Below are 17,532 nucleotides of genomic sequence, written 5' to 3'. Positions count from 1 at the left end.
AGAATGTTCAGTGAAAGGACACACATGCATGTGTGAGACTGATTATTTTTTAATTGGGCCACTTTCTACAACAGTTGGATCCCTTTTGGTCTTTCCTGCCTCATCAACTTTCCCAGTTTCCCTTACTTTCTCAATTTCTTTTGATCCTCTGTCTCTTATCTTCAGACTTATCACTTAACTGCCCAGAGGACTCAGATCCCAGGACACACCAGCTGCAACAATAACTTCAAAAGGCATGTTAAAGCAGCTTGTGAAAAGTACGTTGGTGCACAGACCTCTCTGTATGCTATTCTGTTTTTATTTTCTCTGAACAGAGCTAATACAGATTAAGGAAAGATATATAGAACTAAACCAGACCAGTTTTCCTTTATGAACTGACTTAATTCAGTTGCCTTGTAATTGATGGCTCTTTGTAACCTAGTCTTCCGGTTAGTTTCAGGTGTGTTGGAATGAAGGCTGCCAAATTCAGGTTTACCCAAGATCAGATAGCTCATGGATAACCATCATGAAATGCCTGTAAAATGTCAGTTTGGGGAAGGACATAGTTGAATGAATCCACCTTTATTCAGTTCATGGTTTCTTTAAGGAGTTCTCATATTCTGCCTTGAAAACTAATGTCTGTGAATCATTTTATGAAAACGTTGGATTGAGTTTCAGACTTCTGGTTCCCGGTGGTGCATTAAATCCTTCCTTCTATTGGCAAGGAAGAAAGGGGGATCCTTTGTTTAGCCAGACAAATTCAAAAACTGTCAACTCCAGATGTTCTGAGACTCCAGGCAGGCCTTGCTGCAGAATAGAGAATGGCCCTTGGGACTCTACTGTAGATACTGAGTTCCATTTAGTATTTCAGCGTCATAGTGGCAGTTGAAAGGAAAGGTGAAAATGAAGCAGTTGAATATACTATTAATGATGAGGGGTTGCCAATTATATATAAAATTTCTCTCTTTCCTTTCTCCCAGTGCAGGAGGCAAAGTGGTTCTGCACTATAAATATTTTAAAAAGTAAGTAGCCATATTAAAACAGCACTAGAAAACTATTTAAAGTGCACATACACACAAAAGTACAACACTCACTCTCAGAAGATCCTAGCACAGTATCAGTTATGGGCCAAAGGCCTGGTGGAACACACAAAAAAAGTATTTGTCTGCCAGTGGATGGAAAGCAGAGCGAGAGCGCCAGCCTAGCCTCCTGTGGAAGGGAGTTTCACAATCTGAGAACAGCTACCCAAAAGGTCCTCTCTTGTGTCCATGCCTGTGAAGGTGGCAGGACTGAGAGAAAATCCACCCTCTCAGAAGGTATCAGGCTCATACAGAGAGATATGGTCCTTCAGATAGTATGAACCCAGGCTATGTTTAGATATATACTACAGTAGTTCTGATTGGAGGCCCCGCTGTTCTGAATGCCTGTTTCCTTATTAATTGGCCATGAACAACCAGCAGTCTTATTTTCAGCATGGGGTGGTGGTATAATCTGAATCTTCTTAAACTGAGAGAAAGTATATCTCCATCTATGTCCTTGTCTGGTCCCATCCCCCAAAAGCTAGATTTTAAAGACTGATAGAATAAGCATGTTTTAGAGCAGTACTGGAATTATGTGTGATGAGTTTTGTAGAGTATATTACTTCTTTGTTGTGCATTATTTATTTTTAGTATACTGTTACCAAGCGACCCTCTTTCCCCACTTATTCCGTAGAGTTCCAGAAGGTGGTACTGGCACTGTTGCTCTCCATGGAAATAACCCTGTGGGGTTCCACAAGGTTCAGTTTTGTCTCCTGTACTATTTAACATCTGCAGGAATTTTTCTGGGTGAAGTCATCTGGAGTCGATGGGTTTGATGCTTTCAGTATGGTGTTGACACCTAGCTGTTTTCCTTTTTCTCGTCCAATCTACATATGGTAGAATCTTCCTAGACTTGTTCAGCACTGATTGCTAGTGTGTTTCTAGATAGACCCATTTCAGGGCTTCTGGCCCTCCAGCTCATTGTTGGCCTATAAGTCCCATCAGTGCCCACCCCAGTTTGGCCAATGGTCAGAGATGACCAGTGTAGCCCAGCAATATTTGGAGGGCCACAGGTTAGTCATTACTGTCCACCACTGTCCAAAATAGGTCCCATTATCTCAAAGGAACTTTTCCTCTCATTGTGTTCCATCCCTATTCCTAGGATCAAGATCTGCTAATGAAAATCTGCTTTTTGGGGCTTCTGTCCTTTTTGGACTTTTGGTTAGTACAGTCTTCCCTAACCTGATCCTTCTCCAGATGTTTTGGACCAGAACTCCTGTCAGCCCCAGACAGCATGGCCAATGTTCAAAAATGATGAGGGTTGTAGTCTTAACAATGGATGGATGGTGCCAGGTGAGGGAAGGCTGGGTTAATATTTAATAGGAGTGAAACTTCTTAAGTTGAAGCCTCAACATTTTGGAATGCTGTTCGCTGGGAGGTCTGTCTACCTGTCATCGTCTCTTGCTATTTTTCAAAGGCAGGTGAAAGCATTTTCATTCTATCAGGCCTTGGAAGCTTGGCTTTTAGATTGCCTCTCACTGTTTTCAATTTTTCACTTTGCGCTTTATAGATTTATTTTGTTTCATTTTGAAATGGGTTGGATCCAGAGTACTCAGATTTTGACTCATTTCCCCCCCTTTTCTCTCTCCCAAAGTTGCTTTAGGGGTTGTGGGCCGTCCAGAAGAGTTGGGTAGATAATGCTTAGGGGCAGCTGGCCGGAAGGGGGAATTGGCTCAAACCCCCTCTTCCAAAAAAAGAAACCCTTTGTTCTCAGAAACCTCTGTAGATAACAAAAGGTCTGTAGAGAGCAATAGGTCCCAGGTTCAGTCTTTGGTATCTCCAGCTGTCAGGAGCCAGAGTCAGGAGTAGGTCAGCCATAAAAAAACACCCTGGTGTTAGTGAAGTTAACTCTTTATTCAAAAAATATAGAGGCATGCCTAGTGAACACAGCAACTTTTCCCAGAAGGCTGAGGGCTGAAGGTCCCCATCTTCCCACTTCTCTCTCAGATTTCTCCCATGGGTGTAGTCAGAATTTTTGTTTGGGGGGTGGCTTTTGTTAGAAGCTCAGATTTGTATTGATTTTTATTGATTGGGGGGGGCAGCTGTCCCCTCCTCCCCTTGGCTATGCCCATGGCTTCTCCCCCAGTTCCTTCCTTAGCAGCCTAAGACTCTGGCATCTTGCCTGTCTTTGTTCCGCCTTCTTCATTTCTCTACATATTTTGGGAGACCAGGGGGGGGGAGGAGAGCTGGTCACAGCAAGAGGGGGGAAATTCCCTGGCTTCTTCAACAGCCTGCCTCCACTCAGCCCCTTGACCCTCCCTCCTGCTTCTGCACTCTGCAACAGCCTTATCCTGCTCACCAAAGCCTGTTACCTCTTCAGTTTCTGACACTTTCTCTTCCCAGTCTGCCCCCTCTTCTCCCTTTGACCACTCACTGTTGTCCCAGCACCAATCTCTTGGCTCTGAGCCTTCTTTCCTTGGGGGTTCTCATGTTGTTGCCTCCCACCACCTCTCTGTGCCCAACCAGAAAGGAACAGGAATGACTTCTGTCTGAAATCCAGGTGGGCTGCTGTCAATCAGGCCACCTCACTCAGTATTGTATATCCTGATTGACAGACTAGAAGCTTCTTAATTTTTTTAGTTGGATTCAACAGTCTGTATTTCCTAATTGGCGTATTCACAATTCTCTCTGTGTGTGCGTGTTTACAAAAAGTAGTACTAATAGTATATGGGAACTGCAAAAAAAAAAAAAACCAGTTGCATTGTGGAGTGCTCCTGTTAATGGTGCCAGAAGCAAAAAGCCTGTTTCACAGTGAATCTTAACAAATTTGTTGGTTTTTCTGCAGAAAACTGCAGCTTCTGCAGAAAATGAGGCCTTTGTTTCAGGCAACCATATGCAAAAATCATATGGGAGATAATGCACTCCAGCCCACTATTTTTGCTACTTTCCAAAATAAGGTCCTATATATACATTAGAAAAAGCATAACATCCAGTGTGCTGTAACAGTTCGAGAACAGATAGCCAAAATGGTGTCCTCCAGATGTGTTGGACACTAGCTTCCATCTGGGCTCTTAGCCAGCATGACCAGTTGTCAGGGATGATGGAAGTTGTAGTCCATTAACATTTGGAGTTGGTTAGCTCTGGGTTAGGCTGGTTAGGCTAGGCCTGTGGAGACCTAGGTTTGATCCTTGGTTAGCTTTAAGTAAAGCACTTTTGGTTATCCTGGGTTCTTTATGCGGTTTCTGCCAACTGGTCATACATGGCTGTTGGGAGAATAACATGGAACATAACTAAGGGAGAGATTTAAATATGAAAAATAAATGAAGTATGCATATAAATAGTTGAACAGTTATAACAGACTTTTTAATATCCACTTGCCTTTTCATCTGGGGTGGTAAGATGAAATCAGTGAAGAATACAGTATATAGGGCAGACTGCAGGTTTGGAATCGGTATTTGAATGTTGTTTTGCTTTGCCTACATGGAGAAGATAGCAGAGTAAGGCTCAGGCTAGTAAAATTGTTCCTTCCTAAAGTGCTGCAGGTTACTTGCAGGGAGAGTTTTTACAAGGGTGTAAATTCTAAAATGCCACCTCACACATGCCTGCAGCCTGAACCCTCAAATTCAATGCAGCCATTCAGTCAGGTGCTTGATAAATCCACAAATTTAGTGGCCCAAGCAGGTAGCAAATATGGAAAGTTTATCCAGAGACCCTGGCTACATTCAGCTCTGAGTATTGCTAGTACTGCAGGCCTGCTTTAAGTGAAGGGTGGGTAATTAATTCAAAAGCAACATTATTGTATGCTTTGTGCACATGAGTCTTGGTTCATGTGTGTTCCATACCTTCTTCTCCCATGGGAGGAATGAGGACTTTGACCATGTTTCATTTAACTTTCCATTGTTTAGATAAATGTATAAACCAGAGATCATTGTGTAAAACAAACTCTGGTCAGTTTCCAAACAAGCTGCTTGTTTAACTAGCCAGAGTTCATTTTAAACTACAGTATCTGAATTGTATGCAATCCAGGCTTCATGGAAAGCAAAACTAAATTCTTCTAAACTTATCCTCTTGACCACATGGAAGGACCACATGGTTTAGTGATATTTGCAGTTGTTACTTGAGAAGCAGGCCTTCTGAAGTTTGCAAGTGCTTCTAAATTATCATGCCTAACCTGACAGTGTTTGGGATAAGTTGTAAATAAGCCAATAACTACTTTTACTTCCTACAGGCAATGCACAAAGAGGAAGAATTCAGAGAATCAAAAACAGCACTTTCATTAGTTTTAGAAAGATTTTGGGGTCAGGAAAACATCCCCTTTTGAGTTTCAGCAGAAAATTCCAGGAAGCCAAGGGTAACTTCCTACATGGTGTGGGGGCCCTTCGGAATTTCCTTTTTTTAAAAAAAAAAGAGAGCTAATGTTCCCATAGGAAAAAGTCATGTTTTAACACTGCAGTGATACTTGCACATGACTTAACTTTCTGCAATAACTTTGAGATATATAATGATGCATTTCACCTTTAATATGGGAATGCAGAAAGCTTGAATTTGGAAAACAGAACAGTTGAATCCACATGGCCCAAATGGCAGGCCTAGATATCCAGCTTCCATTTGATTCTATAAAAGTTGGGTAAACCCACTGAGTTCTCAGCTGAATGAAAATGTAAACGTAAGGCCAGTGGCCCATCTAATCCAGCATCCTGTTCTCACAGTGTCCAACCAGATGCCTGTGTGAAACCCACAAGCAGGAATTGAGCACCACAACACTCTCCCCTCCTATGGTTTGTAGCAGCAACTGGTATTCACAGATAAGGGTGTACTTCATAAAAAAGACACCAGCTTGTGAGCTTGTAGAATTAGCTTACAGCAAGCTATGAGTACCTAGTAAGATTACAGGTACCTAGTAAATCTTGCTTTTGAAGACAAACTTGCCAAGATAATACAAAATGCTGTTTTTCTCCTCCTTTGCCATGTATATATATTCGTATTGTGTGCATATGTGATGACTATTCTTTTATAAACTTATCAGTCTTTCTGGAACAATGGAATAGGAGAATAGGAGAAGAATAAAACTGAGGAAAATAGCATGTCCTCATCTGGAGTACTTCATGTAGCCTGTTAGTCATTTATACAGCATCGTCTTAACTAGATAAAATGGCCAAACAAATCCATTTCAGAGAATAAGATTTAGCTTGGCAGAGTGCTCTGCCTCAGCTATTGAATAAGGGCATTTGTCTTCACCACCTTTCTAAAGCTGATGACAAAGAGCCAATGAAACTATAAAGATTCTGTTTGTTTTATTACAAGAAGAACAGACTGTAATTTTTTATGAAAATACTGAATAGACTGTAGCAACATTTAAACACTCTGCTCTAGTGTGATCCTAGAATGACAAAAAACACATTAAAAAAGCAAAGAAAAGGTTCTTTGTGGTGAACTCTAAACCACAGTTAACATTCCCACTTTCCTTGCGGTTGGATATTTCTACATCTACAAAAATGAGTGCAATGTTAACTCCTTCAAAACAGTGGCAAAAACCATCTCCAGTTTCTCTTCATGGCATTGGAGAGCAACCATTTTTGCAAGTTTTGTTTTGAAAAACTGTTTGGGTGAGCGGTGGATCTCCCTGTTCAGAGGGCTATGAAAACCAAGGGCAGTTCTCTAGGGGCAAAAATGCCAAAGGGGAAAAACAGAGTAAGCTGCTTTAGTTTGTTAAATCTAGTCATAACATCATGTAATTGAGACGTATGAAAGGCCTTCAGTTTTTCACAATAACTCAATTTTTTCTTCTGTTCTTGAGATCTGAGTTGACTGTTGAAGTATAATAGTTCTTGGTCAGTTAGAGGAAAAAATAAATTAGCACACACCCAGAGTTAAGTCCCATGCATCTCAATGTTTAAACAGGTCTGGCTATTCTTAAAATATGTGTCCAATATATTTAAACATAGATTCTTAAAAAAACAAAACACAACCTGTTGTGTATGCAGTTACACTGAAGTTATGATAGAAGCTGAATGTAATTTAAAACTGCCACATTGGGGTGGTTAAAAGTTAGCCATTTTTCTGTTCTCTCGCGGATATGAAGGTGTGTATCTGTAACTTGTTGTCTTTGTCCATGGAGTTTTCTTGGCAGGGATACTGGAGTGGCTTGCCTGTTCCTTCTCCAGGTGGATCATGTTTAGTCAAAACTCTCCACTATGACCTGTCCATCTTGGGTGGCCCTGCACGGCATAGCTCATAGCTTCTCTGAGTTATTCAAGCCCCTTCGCCATGACAAGGCATTGATCCATGAATATGAATTCTGCATATTTAACTTATATGCAGAATTCATCATGCGAAAGGCTGGACTAGATGAATCCCAAGCCGGAATTAAGATTGCCGGAAGAAATATCAACAACCTCAGATATGCAGATGACACAACCTTGATGGCAGAAAGTGAGGAGGAATTAAATAACCTTTTAATGAGGGTGAAAGAGGAGAGCGCAAAATATGGTCTGAAGCTCAACATCAAAAAAACCAAGATCATGGCCACTGGTCCCATCACCTCCTGACAAATAGATGGGGAAGAAATGGAGGCAGTGAGAGATTTTACTTTCTTGGGCTCCTTGATCACTGCAGATGGTGACAGCAGTCACGAAATTAAAAGACGCCTGCTTCTTGGGAGAAAAGCAATGACAAACCTAGACAGCATCTTAAAAAGCAGAGACAACACCTTGCCAACAAAGGTCCATATAGTTAAAGCTATGGTTTTCCCAGTAGTGATGTATGAAAGTGAGAGCTGAACCATAAAGAAGGCTGATCGCCGAAGAATTGATGCTTTTGAATTATGGTGCTGGAGGAGACTCTTGAGAGTCCCATGGACTGCAAGAAGATCAAATCTATCCATTCTGAAGGAAATCAGCCCTGAGTGCTCACTGGAAGGACAGATCGTGAAGCTGAGGCTCCAATACCCTGTTTCTCATATTTTAAGACATACCCATAAAATAAGCCATAGCAGGATTTTAAGCATTCAAGGAATATAAGCCATACCCCGAAAATAAGACATAGTGATAGGCGCAGCAGCAATGCCGGCCGCGGCAGGAGGAGGAGGAAAAAAATAAGACATCCCTTGAAAATAAGCCATAGTGTGTTTTTTTGAGGAAAAAATAAATATAAGACATGTCTTATAATATGAGAAACACGGTACTTTGGCCACCTCATGAGAAGAGAAGACTCCCTGGAAAAGACCCTGATGTTGGGAAAGATGGAGGGCACAAGGAGAAGGGGACGACAGAGGAAAAGATGGTTGGACAGTGTTCTCGAAGCTACGAACATGAGTTTGACCAAACTGCCGGAGGCAGTGGAAGACAGGAGTGTCTGGCGTGCTATGGTCCATGGGGTCACGAAAAGTCGGACACGACTAAACAACAACAACAACAATCTGTAACTTGTGACAGTTGGCCAGTGTGAGACTTTATACCTCCAACTTCTACTTAGTGATCTAAAACCCAAGGAAGGTTCCCCTTCAAATATCCCAATAGAGGAAAACATGATCTTATTGAATGCTGACAGTCTAGCCAATGGTCTTGCCTAATGCAATTTTCAGAAGTATGAGGGAAGACAGTTCCCATAATTCTTTGGAAGGAACCATGTGCTTTAAGTGTGCGTTGAATATGCTTTAACTGCATTCTGTGGATCTGCCCAGAACTAGGTTGGGTTATGTCTTCTGGCAGCCTCATGGCTTACAAAAGGCAGCAGTTCAGGAAAAGGGATGCACAAGAATCTGCTAAGCGTCTGCTACGTGACAGGTTCCTTAGACTAAGGAACGAAGCTGAAGGAAGCAACTCTCGAAGGACATCTATACCCTTCTTAGCTCCCCAGCTGTTCCAGCTTCACTGATGAGCAGCAGTATAATTACCATTATTTGGGCTGGGCTATAGAGCAGGAAAGACCGGACCAATAGCTTCCTCTGCCAGAAAGCTGTTCCACTGGCACTGGTCCCTGGTTTGAATCTCCTGGTGACTTAAGGGAGAGCTTAAGTAGTGATTGACATAGTATTTAACTGCCTATAGCTTTTGCTGCACTTCTCTGTAAATCTCATTCTGTATATGAAATACTTTTATATTGCATTTTCAAATTAGCCTATTTAAAGTCAGTGTTTGCTACATTGCTTTTTATAATATTTTTCATTGTTGCTTTGTTCTGCAAAGGTTACAGAAAGTTCAGTGCTATTTCCTTGTTTGTTAAGTAAGTACAAAAGTTGCCTTGCCATACCGCCTGGTAGTTGAAAAGAATATGTTTAGTCTGAGGTACATAGGTAAAAATTTCAGACAGATGTTTCCTATAAACATGGAAGCTGAGGGTTGCTTTTGTTCCCCAGAATACAATATGGGGCATATGCTGAGTTGTGAAATGATTTGCCCATGCAAACGGCTGCTTATTTAATGTAAACTTTCGTCTGGTGTGTGGGATTTCCTTGCTTGTTTTGTAATGTGGATTGCTGTATTTTAGTTATAATGTAACAGAACTCATTTATTTTGTAAGAGGTAGGAAACAAAACAAACTGCAGTGCACGGTGTGCAAAGGAGGCATTTGTTAAGGAGACAAACACTTTTCCATTCTGTATCGCTCGTTTACTTTCATTTTTTTTTAAAGAAGAAGATACCTCTACATTGTTGACACACCTAAACCCACAGTCCTATGCATTTTCAGTCTAACCAAAGAACAGTTTGTATTTTCCTTTTATATGTGTACAGTATATTGATATTAAAATAGCCTTCCATAGCCATCACTATTAGAAGAAATACATCAGTTGCCTTCAGCATAGTGCTAAGTACCGTAATTCCATGTGTAAGTAAAGCAACTTCCACTTTGGCAATGGAACTCTCCCCACCACCACCACACTCTCCTTCCAGATACACTGCCAACATCTGTCACAGAGCTTCTCCCAACTCTCCAGATTAAATCTGTGGATAGAGAGAAGAGGAAAGGGTGGAAAGTCCTGTTGCACAAGTCATTACCCTCATGGAATTATTTAAAAGAATACTGCCCAATAGTATTCACGGTACATGAATTAACAGAGAAAATATAGTTCTGGGCCAACACCTCTGTGCTGTTCCTTCCTTTACACCCCATGACTATGGGTACAATCAACCATTGTGATCTTACAGAAGAACTTGGATTCTTAAGACTGATCTTGTGCTCATGAGTTGGCTGTTAAATCTTAACTGTATGTAAGCCATCTGGAAAATCTCATTACTGAAATCAAATACTTCAAAAGGAAAAACTAAAGTTTAGCACTTAATGTGTTAAGTTATCATACATCCAGAATGTTAATTTTTCAGTCAAGTAAACAGGTTCTGCTAATGAAATTTTTTAAAATTTGAAGCATGCACTGTGAAATGCAAAACTGGAATTGAGTGATTTCTTAACTGCTATACCTATATTTTTACATTGCATCTAAATTATGTTCCCAGGTATATCCTGCATTAATGAAGGGTTGCAGAGTTTCAACAAAAGAAATACAAAACAGGTGAGTAAACTGGAGGGTACTTTTTTCATGTGCTGAATAGCTAGCTCTGCATGTAATTTGGGAGATGATGTAATGAGGAACAATAAATCAGATTATGTGATAGCAGTAGAAATTAGACTGATAACATTTGCATTATAGAAGTCTTATGGTGAGCATAACAGTTCTTTATTGAAAACTGCCCACAACATTCCATTACCAGGTGCTGGAAGCCTTAGGAGGGGGAAGAGGGTTCTTGTGCTTGACACATGCAACTTGTTCAGCCATTGAGGGAACAAGATGCTGGGCGAGATGGGCCATTGGTCTAATCCAGCAGGCTCTTCTTATGTTCTTCTGTTTGTTGTTCATTTTTTAAAATTCTAATTGAAACACTTAGCTCATATGTATTAAAATGTGAAACTTGAAGTTGCTTGACCAGGCAAGTTTTCAGAAGTTTTTTATACAGCAGAAAAGATAGAGGATGGTCTTCGCAGAGGTTGTTCTTCATCTTGACAATTGTCCTATCCCTTCTCTTTTACTATACTTTTAATGATGAATTTGCAGGGTGACGTTTATCTCTACTTGAAAAGGTATTTTCCTAGATAGGTTGCTTGTTTTCCTGGCTACATAATTGTGTTTTTTTTTAAATTACATTTTTATTCTGTTTATCCTCCAAGAGCATTCAGGGCAACATTTTGGGTTCTCCCCACCCCCATTTTATCCTCACAACACCCTTGTGAATTAGGTTCAGACTATGAGATATTGGCTGGTTCAAGGTCATCAAATGACCTTCAAGTCTGAATGGCTATTTGAAGCTGGGCCTAGCCAGTTGTATTCTGACACTCCTTGACTTCTGCACCATACTGGCCCTGGAAACACATATGCCAGGATTCCATTTTAAGTTATCTCCCCTTTCCCTCTTTTATTATTCTGACAAATCAGCAGCAATTTTATTAGCTGTGTTTAAGAAAAATGGTTCAATTTCAGCACTTTCATTGCTTCAATTTGTCCCATTTCAAGCAAAGAGTCTTGCGATGCCTTTATACTAACGTCTCTTCCAAACAACCTGTTTATTTGAGCATCCATCTGAATTGGTTTGTGGTGAGGCTATACGACATGGTGTTAAACAATTGTTATTCCACGCTTTCCAGTGCATTTTCCTGTCACTTTCCTACCTGCAAAATGTCAGATTCCATGGGGGGGGGGAGTGAGTCCCAAATTTGGGAGTGAGTCCCAAATCCACTTCAATTGCATAACTTAAATTTGCCAGGAAGTGATTGAGTCTCTCCCACAAAACACTGAAACTCTGGAAGTGACCTAAAAAATTATTATGACATAAGATTTTACGCACCATGGCCTACTTCATCTGGTGAAATGTAATCCTAAATTGCTCAGCATTTGGTGGTGGTGGGAGGAATGCCTTCTGAGGGAAATGAAATGCTAAAAGAACACAGTGACAATTACCTGAAAGCAAGCGACCGTTTAATATTACAATGTCTTTATAACATTATGAGAAAGTTTGAAGGGTTCTTGGCAATATTGTTGTTTGAAAATGGAAGTGAGAAATGTAAAACATTAACACTCTGATCCCACACATGTTTACTTGGAAGTAAGCTGCATTGATTTCAATGCCAGTTACTTCAAAGTGGGTGTGCTTAGAGTCACATTCTTCTTTTGAAGGAAAATCATAATAATGGCTTTTGTAACTTGTTTATTTGTTTCCCCTCCTCTGATGTGCATTCTATTATTATTTCAGTAGAGGAGTTTGTTGATTTCTTGTTTCTTATTCTTACTGTTCTTTGAAAACAGATATTTTAAAAAACCCACGTTTCTCATGTTTCAAGAACAAACATTTCAATATTTGGAAAGGAGTGACCTAAGCAATGCAGAACAGGGGTGATCTCATTACTGGACTTTATCCAATTTTTGTAGGCTATAACTCTAATATTTTAAGCACCCTAGCCTCTCCCGAGTATATTTCAAGCTGCGTTGTGTGAGATGAGATCAGCATCTTGCATCCAGCAGAAAATTACTGCTTAATTACCAGCAATAAATCAGTGTAGCTTTCTTTAAAAAACAAAACAAAAACAAAATATAAGTTCATTATGTAGCCAGAACCACGAATATTACCTGAGTGATAATAAATGGACAAATACTAACATTTTTGGGGTGGGTTTTTTATTAAAAAATGCATACTTTTTAAAATTAAAAAGTCTATATTTAATTGTGATGTGAAAAATATATAAGTCAAAAACATTTATAAATAATATTCAAGAAAACAAAGGTGCAATAATCCTAACTAGTTTGTTTTGTTTGTTTGCTTTTTAAAAGGATGGTGTCTTGTGTAGCCACTAGATAGGCAAGAGTGCTGTTCTAAAATGATAGTTGAGATTATGGGAGTCTGTTATTTATTAGTTTGTTGTTCATGCGAGAGGTAAATAGCTATAACATTTCAAAAAATGAGCCTTGCTTGTTTGCACTCCCCAACCCCTAAGAGCCTGCTTTTGGTAAGTGATTTTTTTTCCTCAGAGGGAACCAAGTACTAGATCCTCCCATCCAGTACTAGTACTCCAATCTAGTACTAGTACTCCCACCTAGTACTATCACTTCTGCACTAAGTAGCTTGATAAATGATGAAGTTTTCCAGGAATATTAAAAATTCATTAAGAACTTAAGAGCCCTGTTGGATTACAGTCACCATATTGTTTCCCACAGTGACCAAACAGATGTCTATGGGTTATCTTGAAGCAGGACATGAATGGAATATCCCTCTCCTGATCATTGTCCTCATAGTCAGAAACATGCTGCCGCTCATGCTGCAGGTATATAGTCTCCATATATAGTAGTCATTAGGTTCTTACTTACTAGTGATTTTCATTCCCCGTTGACTTCATTCATTCACTCACTCACTCACTCACTCAAGACACTGGCATGCTGTCCCATAACAGAGAGTTCTCTGGACAGTTGCTTATCTGTCAAAGAACCTCTGCATGTTGCAAAGAATTCTGTGGATGGGAAAATGTTATGGTACAGTTCATCCAAGATAACTCAAGACAGCTTCTCCCCTTAACTTAACCATTCATCTCACCAAGGAGGCTTCTCTGGTGCTTAAACCTGATGCCTTTTTGGTGTGAGGTGAAGTCCTGCTTACTTACTGAGGCTTTTAAAGATGTGGGTTTTTATGTTCGTTAAGAATTCTGCAGTTAAGTATAGTTTTTGTATGCACTTTTTAAAATCTGTGACTTAGGAAAAGAGTGATTGTGCACACAGAAAAATAATGCATTTGAAAATGAAAGTTTAATAACTTCTAAAGGCTTAAAACTTTCACTAAATAAGAGCACATTCTTTCCCACAGTTAAATGTTGTTGTTTTTGTTTATCGGGAAAAGTCAGTGCTGTGAAGAACAAAAGGAAATTCAATACTTGGGAGGTTGAAAACAACTATTGAAATCAAACTGGTTTTCCAGTTCAAGCTAAGCATTTTTCTTCCTGGAGATTGGATGTACATCAGGTCACTTCCTGGAGCTGTCAAATTCATTATAAATGTAAACGGTTCTTGAGAAGGGGGACACATATGCTGAGGGAATTTTTGTTTTTACACATTCAAAATTTTACATTTTTTAAATGTCCATCCTCTGGTGACTGGCATTTGGTTTTCCTTCCTGTGAATTGCCACATTTTAATCCCCCTTATTTAATTAAGCCGTCAATCATTTTGCTTCAGTGCTGGAGCAACCTGGTCTTATCAAAGGTTTTTGTGGCACAAGTTCCTGCTCTTGCTCCAGCTGCTAAAGCAGCATGCTGGGTGAAGTAAGTGTTCTGCTCCCATTCTTTCCTGAAGCACTCCAAACACCCTTTTTAAACAGGTTTTCGTGGTGCAGGTACACAGCCAGATATACAGGGAACCTTTGTTGGCCCTTAGGATGCAGCACAAGGGGCCATAGGCAGCCTCATTTCTGTGCCATTCTGTGACATATAAGCACTGAAGGAGGAGGAGCCACTGCCTCAACAGGAGGACAGGAACGAGTTTTCCCCTTCTTAGGCAGAACTTGCAGCTGTATGATTGAAGTTCTAGACATTTTGATCATGGCGCATTACTAATGAAGTTCAACTTGTTAAAGATTGTGTTTTTATAGGATGAAATCCAATGCTTTTGATCTAGCAGAGGGAGGGAGGGAGGGTGATTCCCCTTTCCCCCAATTCTTTCTTTGTACTACAACTCCTCCTGCCACCTTCCAAGCTGTTCTGGAGCGTCCCAAAAACTCTCTCAAATGGGGCTGTAGTAGGAAGGGGAAACGAGGATGTAGCCTCACGTCCTCTTATGTTAGCAGAATCCCCCAACAGATTAAAAGCCATTCCATAAGTAGAGCAACAGCACTGGATGCCACTCATTTTCTTATAAGAAATACGCACGTAGGCATCTCATTTTGCTTGCTTTCACAGCATGCTTGACAACAGTATTTACCAAGAAGAATGTTGTGGTCTGAAGGGTCTCATGAACATAATAAATGGAAAAATCACAATTAAAAAGCTGTCTAACCAGAATAGGATCTGTTGCATAGGTCCTGGAAAAGAAAGAGGGAGAACATAATCTGCATGTCTCCAGGCTCCTTGAGACTTTAGGTAAAGGGACCCCTGACCATTAGGTCCAGTCGTGACCGACTCTGGGGTTGCGCGCTCATCTCGCATTATTGGCCAAGGGAGCCGGCATATAGCTTCCAGGTCATATGGCCAGCATGACAAAGCCGCTTCTGGCAAACCAGAGCAGCACATGGAAACGCCGTTTACCTTCCCGCTGTAGCTTCCTATTTATTTACTTGCATTTTGACATGCTTTCGAACTGCTAGGTTGGCAGGAGCTGGGACCAAGCAACGGGAGCTCACCCCGTCACAGGGATTTGAACCGCCGACCTTCTGATCAGCAAGCCCTAGGCTCAGTAGTTTAACCACAGCGCCACCTGGGTCCCTTGAGACTTTAACCTGGGTCCCTTGAGACTTGTCTTATTCATGCTGAAACCAAATGAATTCTTTACAGATACAATCAGTGAATAGAGCATCAGTCTCTTAATCTCAGGGTTATGGGTTCGACCCCCACTTTGGGCCAAAGATTCCTGCATTGCAGGGGATTGGACTAGATGGCCCTCATGGTCCCTTCTAACTCTTCTAGTCTGTGAAAACATGCCAGAATTCTCTAGCCAAAAAATTCTGTACAGGCTCATAGGCACACATTGCCTTTTTGCCTAGAAGCTGCACAGTTTCTATGTTGCTCTCATGCATGGATGTTTTACTTAAGGATGAATGGATCAGTCTATTTCTGGTCTGTGTCAGTTTTGCATGTTTATTCAGAAGTCTGTTCTATCCCATTTCACCATTAATTGCAATTTATGGTGGGAATTGCATGATATTAAAAATTTAAATAAGTGCTTTGATTTTATTTTATAAATAAATAAAATTCGTATTTTATATCACTGCATGGATTTCTAAAGTACTCTATCCTAAAAAAACAACAACAACCAACCAACAATGTTTATGCATTTGGATACTTCTTTTGAGTTGACAACTTTATTGTAAAACTTGGAAAAGTGTGGGATTTGAAGGATGATTACATTCCAATCTGTGCATTAATTTGGGAGGTGTGAATTAGGTCAGTTTGTTTAAAAACATAGATCAATACTTCCCTCCATCCCTAGTTTTATATACAGTTCTACATCATTGTAAATGTAGTCTGTTGAAAGGCATGTATGAATTTTGGATTCCACCCCCCCCCCCAAAAAAATACTGTAGAGATCTTAGTAATTTAAGTGCCGATGTCTGATGTCACACAGCTGCGAATGAGAGCACATTACAGGGTGTGGATGGGTCCTTTCTGCTACTAGATGCCTCATGCAAAAGTCCGTCTTCCTGGAGGCTTCTATAATATGTACGGACTGGGTTTCTTGGACAATGCTCAGATTCTTGTGAGTTGGCCAGTGGAATTTTCAGCAATGTGAGTGCCAGTTTTTGATTTTATGAGACTGACCCACCATACTAAGCAGAAAATACTCTGTTGCTGCTGCCACCATTGATTTTCTCTCAGCCGTTAACGGCACTGGCCAGAGTTTCAAGTCTTTAAGCTTTTTCCAGGTGACTGTGTCGCAAGAGCTGCTGGTGAGTAGCACCAGCCTCATACTTTTCAGCCAGCTCCATTAAGGCCTCATTCTCACTGTTTAATAATTGGATTTCAAAGAGAGTCATTGCTTCAGATACAGTCCATCTGTTTTTCCAAATGCCCAGCTGTAGACATGTGACATCCCCCTTCTTTCCACATTGCTCCCTGCAATAACAAGTTTAATTGTCCCAGGCTCCTAAGAAGCAATCTGATTAGCAGATGTTAAAAGGGGACGGGTTTTCAGCAGGTTCTTGGTGTGAAGTGGTAATTTGAGAGGTCTTGTGTATGGGCTTGCAGAGGTCTGATTGATGGGTTGCCTGGCTTTGACTCTGCTAGTGCTTTGGAAATTACATCATTTCCCACCCCCTCCTCACTCCATTTGAGGCCAGGTGGAAATGTTTATGTGGAGAGCAGCCAGAGTGCCATTTGTACAGCTGGAAGCCTGCTGCTTCCCATAGCAAATCAAGACAAAGTACAATAACTCCTCCCTCAACACAAGGAACACCAGCTGCATTTATATTCAGGTCTTCTCACTGTATGAAGGCATGCTGTCTTAAAACATAAAAGCCCTACTTTTTAATTTATATTTGTTTTATGCAATTATCAGTCACCCTCAAGACTCTGCAAAATACATTGCAACACTTGATGCTTGCTTTTTTCACTATCCTTCAGGGTCGGTTTGCACTTGCTATCCATTCTTTGTATTTGTTTACTTTGCAGTGTCTTGTTTTGCACTGGCTTCTGAAACAGGGTGCTAGTAAATGAAGCATTACCAATGTTGTTTTTTTAAAAAGTTTTAATAGAATGAGATTTGATTATAGCCTAGGTGCAACTGAAACATATTATTATTTATTAAATGTGTATACTGCCCGTCTACTACTGTGGGCAAGAATCCTGTAGCAGAA

General features: G+C 40.5%; 1 protein-coding gene across 2 annotated transcripts in view; it reads left to right on the top strand.

Annotated features, from left to right (window-relative positions):
* Positions 1-17,532, top strand: part of LHFPL2 (LHFPL tetraspan subfamily member 2) — a 105,888-nt gene that overhangs the window by 32,337 nt on the left and 56,019 nt on the right. Inside the window, exon 2 of one of the 2 annotated variants that reach the window (XM_035099592.2) lies at positions 10,451-10,506. The exons of the other annotated variant lie outside the window; for it this stretch is intronic. The gene's annotated coding sequence lies outside the window, so the exon portion shown is untranslated. The remainder of the gene's footprint in view (positions 1-10,450; positions 10,507-17,532) is intronic. 2 annotated transcript variants of the gene reach the window in all.

The sequence above is a fragment of the Zootoca vivipara genome, chromosome 11 (assembly GCF_963506605.1).
Source record: "Zootoca vivipara chromosome 11, rZooViv1.1, whole genome shotgun sequence".
NCBI classification, from domain to species: Eukaryota; Metazoa; Chordata; class Lepidosauria; order Squamata; family Lacertidae; genus Zootoca; species Zootoca vivipara.
Note: the sequence above shows the minus strand (reverse complement) of the source record. Positions and strands in the feature narration are given on the sequence as shown.